Raw genomic sequence first — 9,635 nt, 5'->3', positions numbered from 1 at the left:
CTCTCATTTTTCCATGCATGTCTTTCCAACTCTTTTACCTCAGAGACTTAACACTCCCTCCCTGTACCTCTTTCTCTCCTTCCCCCTCCCACCCCGCTTCCATTTTCCAAGTGAATTTTTTGGCAGGGCAGAAGGGCAGGGGAATAGGACTTATTCTTACAACCTGAACTAAGATAAGACAATATTTATTATCAGTTTCATGTATCCTGCCTGAAATAGAATTTCTTCAGGTCAGGGAGTGCTTTAGAGAGGGGGTGTAATTTAGGTACTTAGATGCCTTGAAGTCTGATCCTCCATTTCTTCTTCCCTTGGGCTGAAAAGATGAAATCTTGTGGCACTTCGTATAGCGAGGCTTTAGTACCAAGGCTGATGCTGTCTTCAGAGTCTGAGGGAATTACAGCCATCTGTGTTTGGCCATAGTTATGAAGCACTGGACAGTAAAGACGTTAGAAATGAAAGGAAAAGGAAGGATTCTTCAGGCTGTAAGAAGGCTTTGGATGTCCTCATCCAATCCGTTCTCTAACCAAAATCCTCTGAGGGTTAAAACCATAAATAAGGAGCTCTGAGCTACCGCACAAGACTTCAGTGCTGCCACATCAACAGCTGTAAATCTGCTCTCAAGCTCTTCTTGCTTACCCTGTAGGGGAAGCACAATTCTGCCTGGATGAGGCAGGAGCATTTGGCGGCAGCACTCTGGCAAACAGACTTCCAGATGTTTGATGAGAATGACAGCCTCAGAGTGGGAGTGCTTGAGTGTGTGCATGCGTGCCACTCTTTAAAATTCAAGGCTAGCTTGCAGCATTATCAGGGAGTGAAAATGTCAAAAGAAGACAGTCTTCATTGCAGGCATCACATTTCAGGCCTTAGGAGAAAAAAAAAAATGAGGAAAGACAGCACTGAAGCAATTTTAAAAATAAAGAAGGGGAGGGGTGGGCAGTAGTTAGAACAAGTCTGTGAAATGTGGAACAGATTGTTACCCCTAGTCCAAACCTGTGTGCCAGCACTTGTCTGGTCTCATTGAGCAGTATTTTGGATCTCTCTGTCCCGCTGCATCTATTTGGTACCACTCACCCTTTCTAGGCCCCATTTCCAGCTGCACTGCATTCAGGAAAATGGGCTCTATGTTTTTCCCTATGATATCTGGCATTTGCCTCTGACCTTCTACTGACTTTTTCCAGAAATGTCCTTCAATGCCATGCCATTCCTGCAGTCCTCTCTCATGCTTCTGCAATTTTTGTTTTGCACATGTTCCAGTTTTCCTCTGTCCCTGAAGTTGTGTGTCTTACTTCTATCCATCACCTGCAAAGTCAATGCCATTGCACAGCACACTTACACTGTATCCTATTCTCTCATCCTTTGTCTATTTGGCCTATTTAGGTTGCATGTATAACAATAGGTTAACCTGATCTGATTTTTTTCCTTTTCCTATTATCTGGAATGTTATACTAGATTTTCCTGATTTATTACACACCTGAGTGGAAAAATATATAGATGAGTGAATTTATCAAGTAGCATTATAATTTCCAAAACACTTTTTTTTTCAAGTTTGAGAGCTAATCATGTCCTTAAGTATCTCAGCTGCTGACATTTCCATATTGGTTTATTTCCTTCTGATGAAAGCTTTTTATGAAAATCATATACTGAGACCATGAGTATTTACTGGTAAAAATATTTTTGCGTTCCCATTCGGATATGCTCTCTTCAATCTGGAATTCCTGCTTTCCAAAATATCTCATGCATGTTTCTCATTGCACTAGTGATCTTTGCAAGTCTATGCATTTTAAGTATGAGCTTTGCTACCCTTGCAGAAAGGCAAACCTTTTGCTTCACAAATAAATATATCACAATCTTTTTTTTCCTCCACTTGAATGTAAATCTCCTGTAATACGACCTAGATATTGCAAAGAGAAGAGTCTTGGTTTGGTTTTGTTTGGAAAGAGATTTCAGGTGGATCTGGCAGTGTTGGGTAAAGCATCTTAAGGTCACACTGGCTGAGTGCACTGATTGCATCTTCCTGCCTCTGTGAGCCATGCTGAAACACAGGTTTTGACAAAATATTTGTACATTATTCTGATAACCACTGCCCTTCATGTAAAGTATCTGCACTGTTCTGCTGAGGGGAAGGAAGCTTATGGCTCAGTGCACTGCTTTTATCCAAAGCCTCTGCCGTCTTCCCTAAATAAACACTAAGGACTGATGCTTTCCCTGGTGTAACACCACTGACCCCTCTGAAATTACACCAGGCATGAATTTGATCAGATTTGTCATCAAATCCATTTTGTACCAGCAGGAGCACAGACGAATGAGACGAGCCATCCCGCAAGTCCCATCCAGGGCTTTTCAGTTGCCCTCACTATTACCCCAGGCTCCTTCCTCACCTTAGGCTGAAGGGAATGATAAGGTCCAACTTGTCAGGACTTATTACTTATTCGCAAAACTATCACACCTTTGACACATCTGTCAGTTTTTATACAAAAAATGAATGAGCAAGGATGCTGAAGTTTCCTTTCAGCACACTGGAGGGCAGTCCTTTTTACCACACCCTTAAGGCTTTCATGTCAGGGCTTAGTTGCAATGACAGAGCAGTGTGAGAGAGCTATCATTTCGTCTGGCCATACTATGCTTTCCTCTGGACAGATTATACTTGCCCCCTGGTAGTTAAGAGAATTAAGCTTTCATTCTTTACATAAAGTATAAATAAATAAATGTGGTATGTAATTGTTATAAATATATAACATCAAAGATCCAATTTATGTTAGAGTTATGGACTAGATGAAGATATATCTTTGCTTTTTCAACACTTCCTAAAATAAATTTGGCACATTGCCACATCACAGAGATCAGTCTTTTGCGGGAGCAAATGGCAATTTTTTTTGTAAAAATATGAAATCAGGAAAGGCCAAGCACAGAATCGAAAAGTACATTTTCTAATGAGTTTGTGGTCAGATCTGTAATTTAAACTTGACAGTAGAATCACAGAATTCAGATTAATACGGAAGCCACCAGGGATCTTAGGAAACATTATGTTCAATAGAATGTATGGCTAATGGTTACAAAGTACAAAGGATATGGATAAGCATGGCTGATTTATGAAAATTCTGTCTGTATACTGAATGTATTTATTCCAGCATTTGGGCTTTGGTTGCATTTAAAATTAAAAGGAAGGCTGCTTATTAATTTTGCATGAGCTTTTTTGGCTATCTTATTCGGGGCCAAGCTCCAAGCGATTTGCTGCATCCATCTCTGTACACAGTCATTACATGGCCTGAACTTCAAAACTGGTTCTAAGTTTCCAATGGTATAATAATCCTGTTTTCACAGTCCCCATTTTCTAAAAATCACCATAACGAGGAACAATGCCTTTTAATGCTTCAAAGCACTAATATACCTGCAGAACAGAAAGGGCCATGTACAGCAAAGGTCTTCAGTCCCAGCATGTACATCACTGTAGTGTGAGCTGTTCCTCGGAATCCATAATGCATTCAAAACCTGAACCTCACAGACTGAAGATCATGGCATGTTTCCACACTGGCAGTGAGTTTGTCAGACCTCGTTGAGCACATTTGGCTTGTCTATATTGCAGTTCTCTTGAGTGTTGGTGACTTCTCTGTTATAACAGAGGATGCCTAAAATGGGCAAGGATTAAATAACAGTATTTTCCCTTTTCTTTTAAATATTATGAAAATAAATGCCTACTGGTGCCATATACAATTCGGAGCCACCTTTCATAAAGATGTAAGACTTATTCAATCACATAGTTGGCGTGTTCACATATATACATGTGTGTATTTTAACCTATTCAGGTTTTAATCTATTTGGTGGTTTTAGACGAATTTGGCAGAGCAGTAACCTTTAAGGTTAAAAAAAAAAAAAATTCTCTACTTGTTGTGAAAGGATGGAAGGAGGAGGATGGTGAAGAAAAGACACCCAATAAGAACCCTGCCTAACAACAAGGCTGCAGAGTGAGTTCATGCATTATTAACCATAAAGAGTCCACACAGTATATCTATCTATATATTTCTCAGAGAGTGTGAGAGATGGACCATATGTGCCCCACCCATGGGAAAAGCTTCAACTGTAGCTCACAATTAATTATGAGGCACAAAGCAGTAGGAAACAGAGCTTCATTAGTTCTGTTCTTGCAAAACTACTTATTTATGTTTTTATTTTCCTTCCATGGCACTTCTGAACACAGAAAATGTGACACTTCTTTATAGAGTTATTTTGCTACCTTTTTTCAGTCTGTCATAAGAAAGAGTGAGAACATATGTTAAATAACATAAATTGAATAGAGTTATTCTTCCTTGTGCACCTATTACTCTCCTAGTCCATATCACCTCTTTAGTAGTAGTAGTAGTAATAGTAATAATAATTTAAAAACCCATAGACTCTCCTCAGTGATGTAAGCAGAAGTCAGGTTGTTCCAAATATTAAAGCTAACAAAAGCCGACTCAGGAAAGATAAAGTGGACTGACCTCCCCAGACAGTATTTCTCCATTAGTATCTGTGTGTTACCACTTAAGCATGATTTTCATCATCATCCTTAACATCAGTGAAATTGAACTGCCTTCCCAACTCTCACTGGTGGATGGGCCTGGATATGGAAAGGGGAAAGGATCTCAACTGCAATAGAAACATCTTCAAATGAGCCAGAAATGTTGTGGGAAACAAGCTCTTTTCCCTGCTTTGTATTCTATCTTCATCTCCCACTTATTGGAGAGATGAATGAAGGCAGTACACAGACAGAATAACAAAATGATCATTAAACAATTACATCATCAAAACTAACGTCATATTCTATGTCCTAATTGCTTGAAATGTGGTGGTCCAGAAATGATGCTTTAGTTCCTTCCTCAAAGCATCCTGAGTGCAGCTAAAGTCAGATCAATTTTGAATCAGCAAAAACGTTGTTCCTGTGCTTTTGTTGCAGAAAAACCTCCCCATTGCACTGCCTTTCCCATTCTTACACAACTCAGTTCATGTATTACTGCAACAGATAGCCCGACCTGGCTCCCACTGGAGACCAGGGCAGGGCACCCCCTGACTTCGACTGGAGGTGGATCTAAAGTGGAATGTGAATGAGCAGATATGTCCTGAATGTTTAAGAAATGTATTGACTCCCAGGCATTGGTTTTGCACAAAGCAAAATGAAGTTAAACAGTGGTGGAATAATGATTGTTGTTTTGAAAAGAAGATATCAATGGGTAAAAGAGGAGCATTCTTTCTAATTATGTGACAGGCATAACAGGATGTAGAAGTGTGTGATGAGGCACTGCTACAGCAATGCAGCTAAGCATAGGCTTAAAATTAAGCATTTATTTAAGGGTTTTGCTGAATAAGGATGAGATCATTCACATACTTAAAGTTAAATGTATGCTTAAGTGCTTTGCTGAATCTGGGCCCAGATACATAAACCATTAAACAGTCACTTTAAGAAAGCGATGGAAAGCTGTTATACAATTTCTAGATCTTTTAAGTTACTTCTCCTACATTTCCCCCTATCTCTTTCTTATTAGCTCAACGAGGAGGTTTTTAAAGCTCCAGTTCCCCAAAAATCATAATGTTCGTTGCTACCGGACTGTAATTCAAATTGTTCCGTGCAGCCCCAAGCATGTGTTCAAACATATAATCAAGCAAACAGGAGTCTTGCCAGTTGGAATACTGTCAGTCGCAGATGCCACACTTTTTTTTTTTTTTTAAGCATAAATAAGGAGGGGTAGAGAGGTTGATAAAAGCTGGCCTTTGCTGTCCATTTTTGGTACTCTGTTCCCGTGGCTTGGGTTATTTGGGTACATGTTGCTTTGTGTCTGTGAGGGCTCTTTTTTTTACACCCCCTCTTTCTCTCTCTCCCCTGGTCAGAGAAGCTGTACTCATCACCTGGAGTGAAGGCTGACAGGAATGAACATAGGCAGGAAGCAGCGTGACACACACATTGTCATGCATGACTGACCAGCAGCCATCAACAGCAATTAAACATTGAGAGTACTGGATCCTTTTGGACAGGTTCAAGTTTCCTGGCACTGCCGTGATTAGATGTTTTGCACTGTTTCCCTGTAGTCAGTATGTGACACATTCCCTTTTGCTTGCTCTTTTCTGATATTTATTTTTGCACTGTCCTGGTGCTAGCATCTTCTCATGGAAAATTAATCACTTAGAAAGGGATCATTTTGAAGGAGATTTGTGAGGTGGGTTAAAGAACAAATAGATGTAAAAAAAATCAGTTGTCTGCTGTTTGTTTGGTTTTTTTTAAACACAAAATTCCCCACCTTCAATTTAACATTATAGTGTTTAAGCATTTTTGAATAACTATAGGTGTGCACGAGATTCAATGAGTGAAAATTCTGTGAATGGCAGAAACCAGCAAAGAACAACGTGGGCCTTTGTGTTTACCCAGCTGACTGCAATTTTACTGTAATTTAAGACGACAAAACAAAATGCCCTTAAAGGCAAGACTGAAGTGAAGAACTGCTGCAGTTGTGCTGGGCTGACACTCGCTTGCCCTCATTTCAGGGCTGAGATCCAGAGCAGTCCGACTACCCGGCATTTAACGACGGCCCAGACTTCCAGGGCAAGGTCTGTGGCTTGGCACAAGGTGCTGCACGGAGCAGTGCCGAGCTGCAGCACCAGAGGCTGAGGCGAAAGGCCTTTTGGCACACAGCAAGGTCTCGTGCCTAATTGAATAGTCACAGGGTCTGAGGCCAGAAGGGCTCATTAAGGCTCCGTTCTGACCTCATGGATGCTCGTCCTCTCCATTCCCCCCGATTGAGTCCAGCAGCTTACGTATGATTAATTAATTGCTTCTGTTAATTTGTGGTCTCCTAGTCTCTGCAAGGACCAGGGAGGTTCACTAATAAGTTGCAAGTAACTGCCAGACTTCTGTGTAGGAAATCTTCGTGCCTACATCCTTTCCATCTTTCATCTTCCATATGCAAGGCAGGGCTCCAAACCTGGTTTTGACCAGTTGAAGTAATCGAATGAAGTGATCAAAAGTAACATGATTCCAGCATTCTGCAAGGATTAACATGAGAGGGCAGTGTGATTTAAATGGGCTGTGCTTTGCTGTGTAACCACCAGCTCAGCCAGGTCAGTGTGTTAGACTTCCTCCCTGTTAATTCCCTCTCACACAGTTAATGGGGGTTGCTCCAGCCATGAGTCTGCTTCACCTTTATATTCCTGCACTAGCATTTAGAGGCCAGAGCAACCCTGGGGCTTTGATACTGCTGCCTTTCACTGATAATGCAACTCTTTAAGTGCTTTTTTCCTCAGATAGATGGCTGGGATCAGCGGGGCAGAATTAGTGCTCCTATAAGAAGTGGTTCTGAATTTGCTGTTCTCAATGGTCATTCTAGATCAACATATTTGTTATAATAATTCCACTATTTTGTGAAGCATTGTGTATTGATAACACTAAATAAGCCTCAGAAGAACTGTGTGAAGCAGAAAATGTAATTATTATTTCTGATACAGAAACAAAGGCACAAAAAGGCACCAAGGTCATACGGTAAATCAGAAGTGTAAATGTAGCAGGACCCCAGCCACATCTCATTTCTGTATGGTGTGGGTGCATTCAGGAAAAATAGCTTACTTGATTCTATGATCCTTTTGCAGTTTTCCTTTCTCTTTGTAGGCTTCCAGGATGTCCTGATAGATCATCACAGGCACTTCTATAGACACTAAGGAAAGAGCACCAGGTGGTTATCAAAGTGATGCTTAAATTTCTGTTATCAAAGTAGATGGCCATCAAAGGGACTGGGCATCCGAGCCTGGAATGTCTTTTTTACCTGTGAATCATGTTCTGGACCTTCTGCTGATGTCTTGGAAGACTAAGTGTGGCATAAACAATGAGGCTTTGGATTTCAAGCCTAGGGAAGCCACTGGACAGATTCATAGACAGCTGTCCAAATGTAAATGAAGATGAGCATGAAAAGAGCATGAAAAATTGAATATGCACCGGAGAGACAGCACTTAATTCATTAAGTAACTTCAGCATTGACTTCTTTAGCACTATTAGTAAACCTATTAAGTAACAGCTGAGGTGCATCAGAAGGTTTTGCTCTAAGAATTGAAGCAAAGATATATAAGAACACAGCAAACCAGAAGATTAAAAAGTAGTACTGCATAAGTCAACTGCTAGTTGCTGACACCAATAAAATATTGTCCTTTATTATAGTCATTAGGGAACCTTTTAACAGTCATTAAAATTTCTTAATACTGTAGTAAAATTTTTAGCTGTTGCCTGGAAAAAGAAGAAGGTACTCTAAACTATATGGCATGCAGATATTTCAAACAAATGCTGTCATATGATGGAGGTATTAACAAGTACTTCTTAGAGCTGATGGCCTGTTTTTGGAACACACTCAGGAAAAAAATAAATATGAATATATATTATATTTAATACAAGAACATTGAGATTTTTCTGGCAATGAAATAGGGATAAATGATTTAAACCCTTTACAGGGGAGCTGAAACCTATTAGTTACAAAGTTCTGATACATACTGATGGGGTTTTGGAGTTTGTTTCAGCTCCTAGGCTGCGTCTTCCTTTTTTCTTCTTCATTATGTTTGAAACATGTGAAAGCACAAAATTAAACTGAACAGTTTAACAAGCTACAGAAACTGTATGGTGATAGCACTAAACAGAGTAATAGTATAGAAGTATGGTTATTGATCAGAAAAGTCTTGGAAAAGAAGCAGTTTAGGTGGATAAAAGGATTTTTTTATTATTAATTAATTTTTAGACCAAAAAACAACTGATATTCAGTGCTATATAATGTCTGCTCTTCAAGAGCAGGTTCTCTGATGGGCACACAAAGCCAAGAATTGTACTTTTAACACTGTAATGGCAGCGGTGTTTCTCTACTTTGACAGAAGTTTAGTTTGTATGAGCTCGGCACAGGATGTGTGAGACTAACTGTAAGATTTTTTGATTCGAAAAGACAGGGAGCTTAGAGAAGCTTCCTACCTCCTCTGTGTGCAACAGAGTCCACCATTACAATAAAATTGCATCGTATTCTGATGTATTTTATATCACAACTGGTAGGAGAAGGCAAGGGGAAGCACAACACATCTAACTGCACCAGCAAGGAGGATTAAGGCAAACAGAGCATAAAGTTCTTAAGCAGCATGTTGGCTGGGGAGAGGGGTAATGACTTGAGCCTGGTAACATCCTCTGAGACCTTTAAGAGCCTTAACTATTCAGGATGAACACCATGGGAAAGAGAGCACTTTTGGAGCTGCGGTGCCCCACAGAACGGAGCGAGAGGACTGATGAGAGGGAAGACTGACCGGCGGCTGCAGAGTTGTCAGCAGGCAATTTCTTACCTAAGAGTACAGAGAATCTTTGCTCACTGCTCACAGCTCTGACTGCAGAGTGGTCTGGTCCAGACACTCTCAGTCTTGGAATATCTGTTTAAACATCAACAGTAGGCTAGTTTCTGATCTTACATTTAATCTTATGTGCAGTTAGTAAAAACGATATCAAATATATTCCCTCTCCCATAGCAAACCATTTTTATTGAAATGCACAATCCACATTTTTTTCTCAGCTCTGAAAAATTTTTGTGCTTCAGATCTGAAGTAAAAACAGTGCTCTGGTCCACCTGAGGAACGAATTCTCATGGCATCCTCAAAGACAT

At 40.2% G+C, this 9,635-nt stretch overlaps 1 long non-coding RNA gene across 1 annotated transcript; it reads right to left on the bottom strand.

Annotated features, from left to right (window-relative positions):
• Nucleotides 1–748: 748 nt before the first annotated feature.
• LOC127469094 (uncharacterized) lies at nucleotides 749–8,549 on the bottom strand. Its single transcript, XR_007903830.1, has 3 exons — nucleotides 8,498–8,549; nucleotides 7,586–7,673; nucleotides 749–862 (listed from the first exon to the last, which is right to left on the bottom strand). It is a non-coding gene; the product is annotated as an uncharacterized LOC127469094 (long non-coding RNA).
• Nucleotides 8,550–9,635: the final 1,086 nt, after the last annotated feature.

This window comes from Manacus candei, unplaced genomic scaffold (genome assembly GCF_025592945.1).
Source record: "Manacus candei isolate 608988 ecotype Guabito, Panama unplaced genomic scaffold, ASM2559294v1 h1tg000017l, whole genome shotgun sequence".
NCBI lineage: Eukaryota > Metazoa > Chordata > Aves > Passeriformes > Pipridae > Manacus > Manacus candei.
This window is presented reverse-complemented; position numbering and strand designations above follow the sequence as displayed.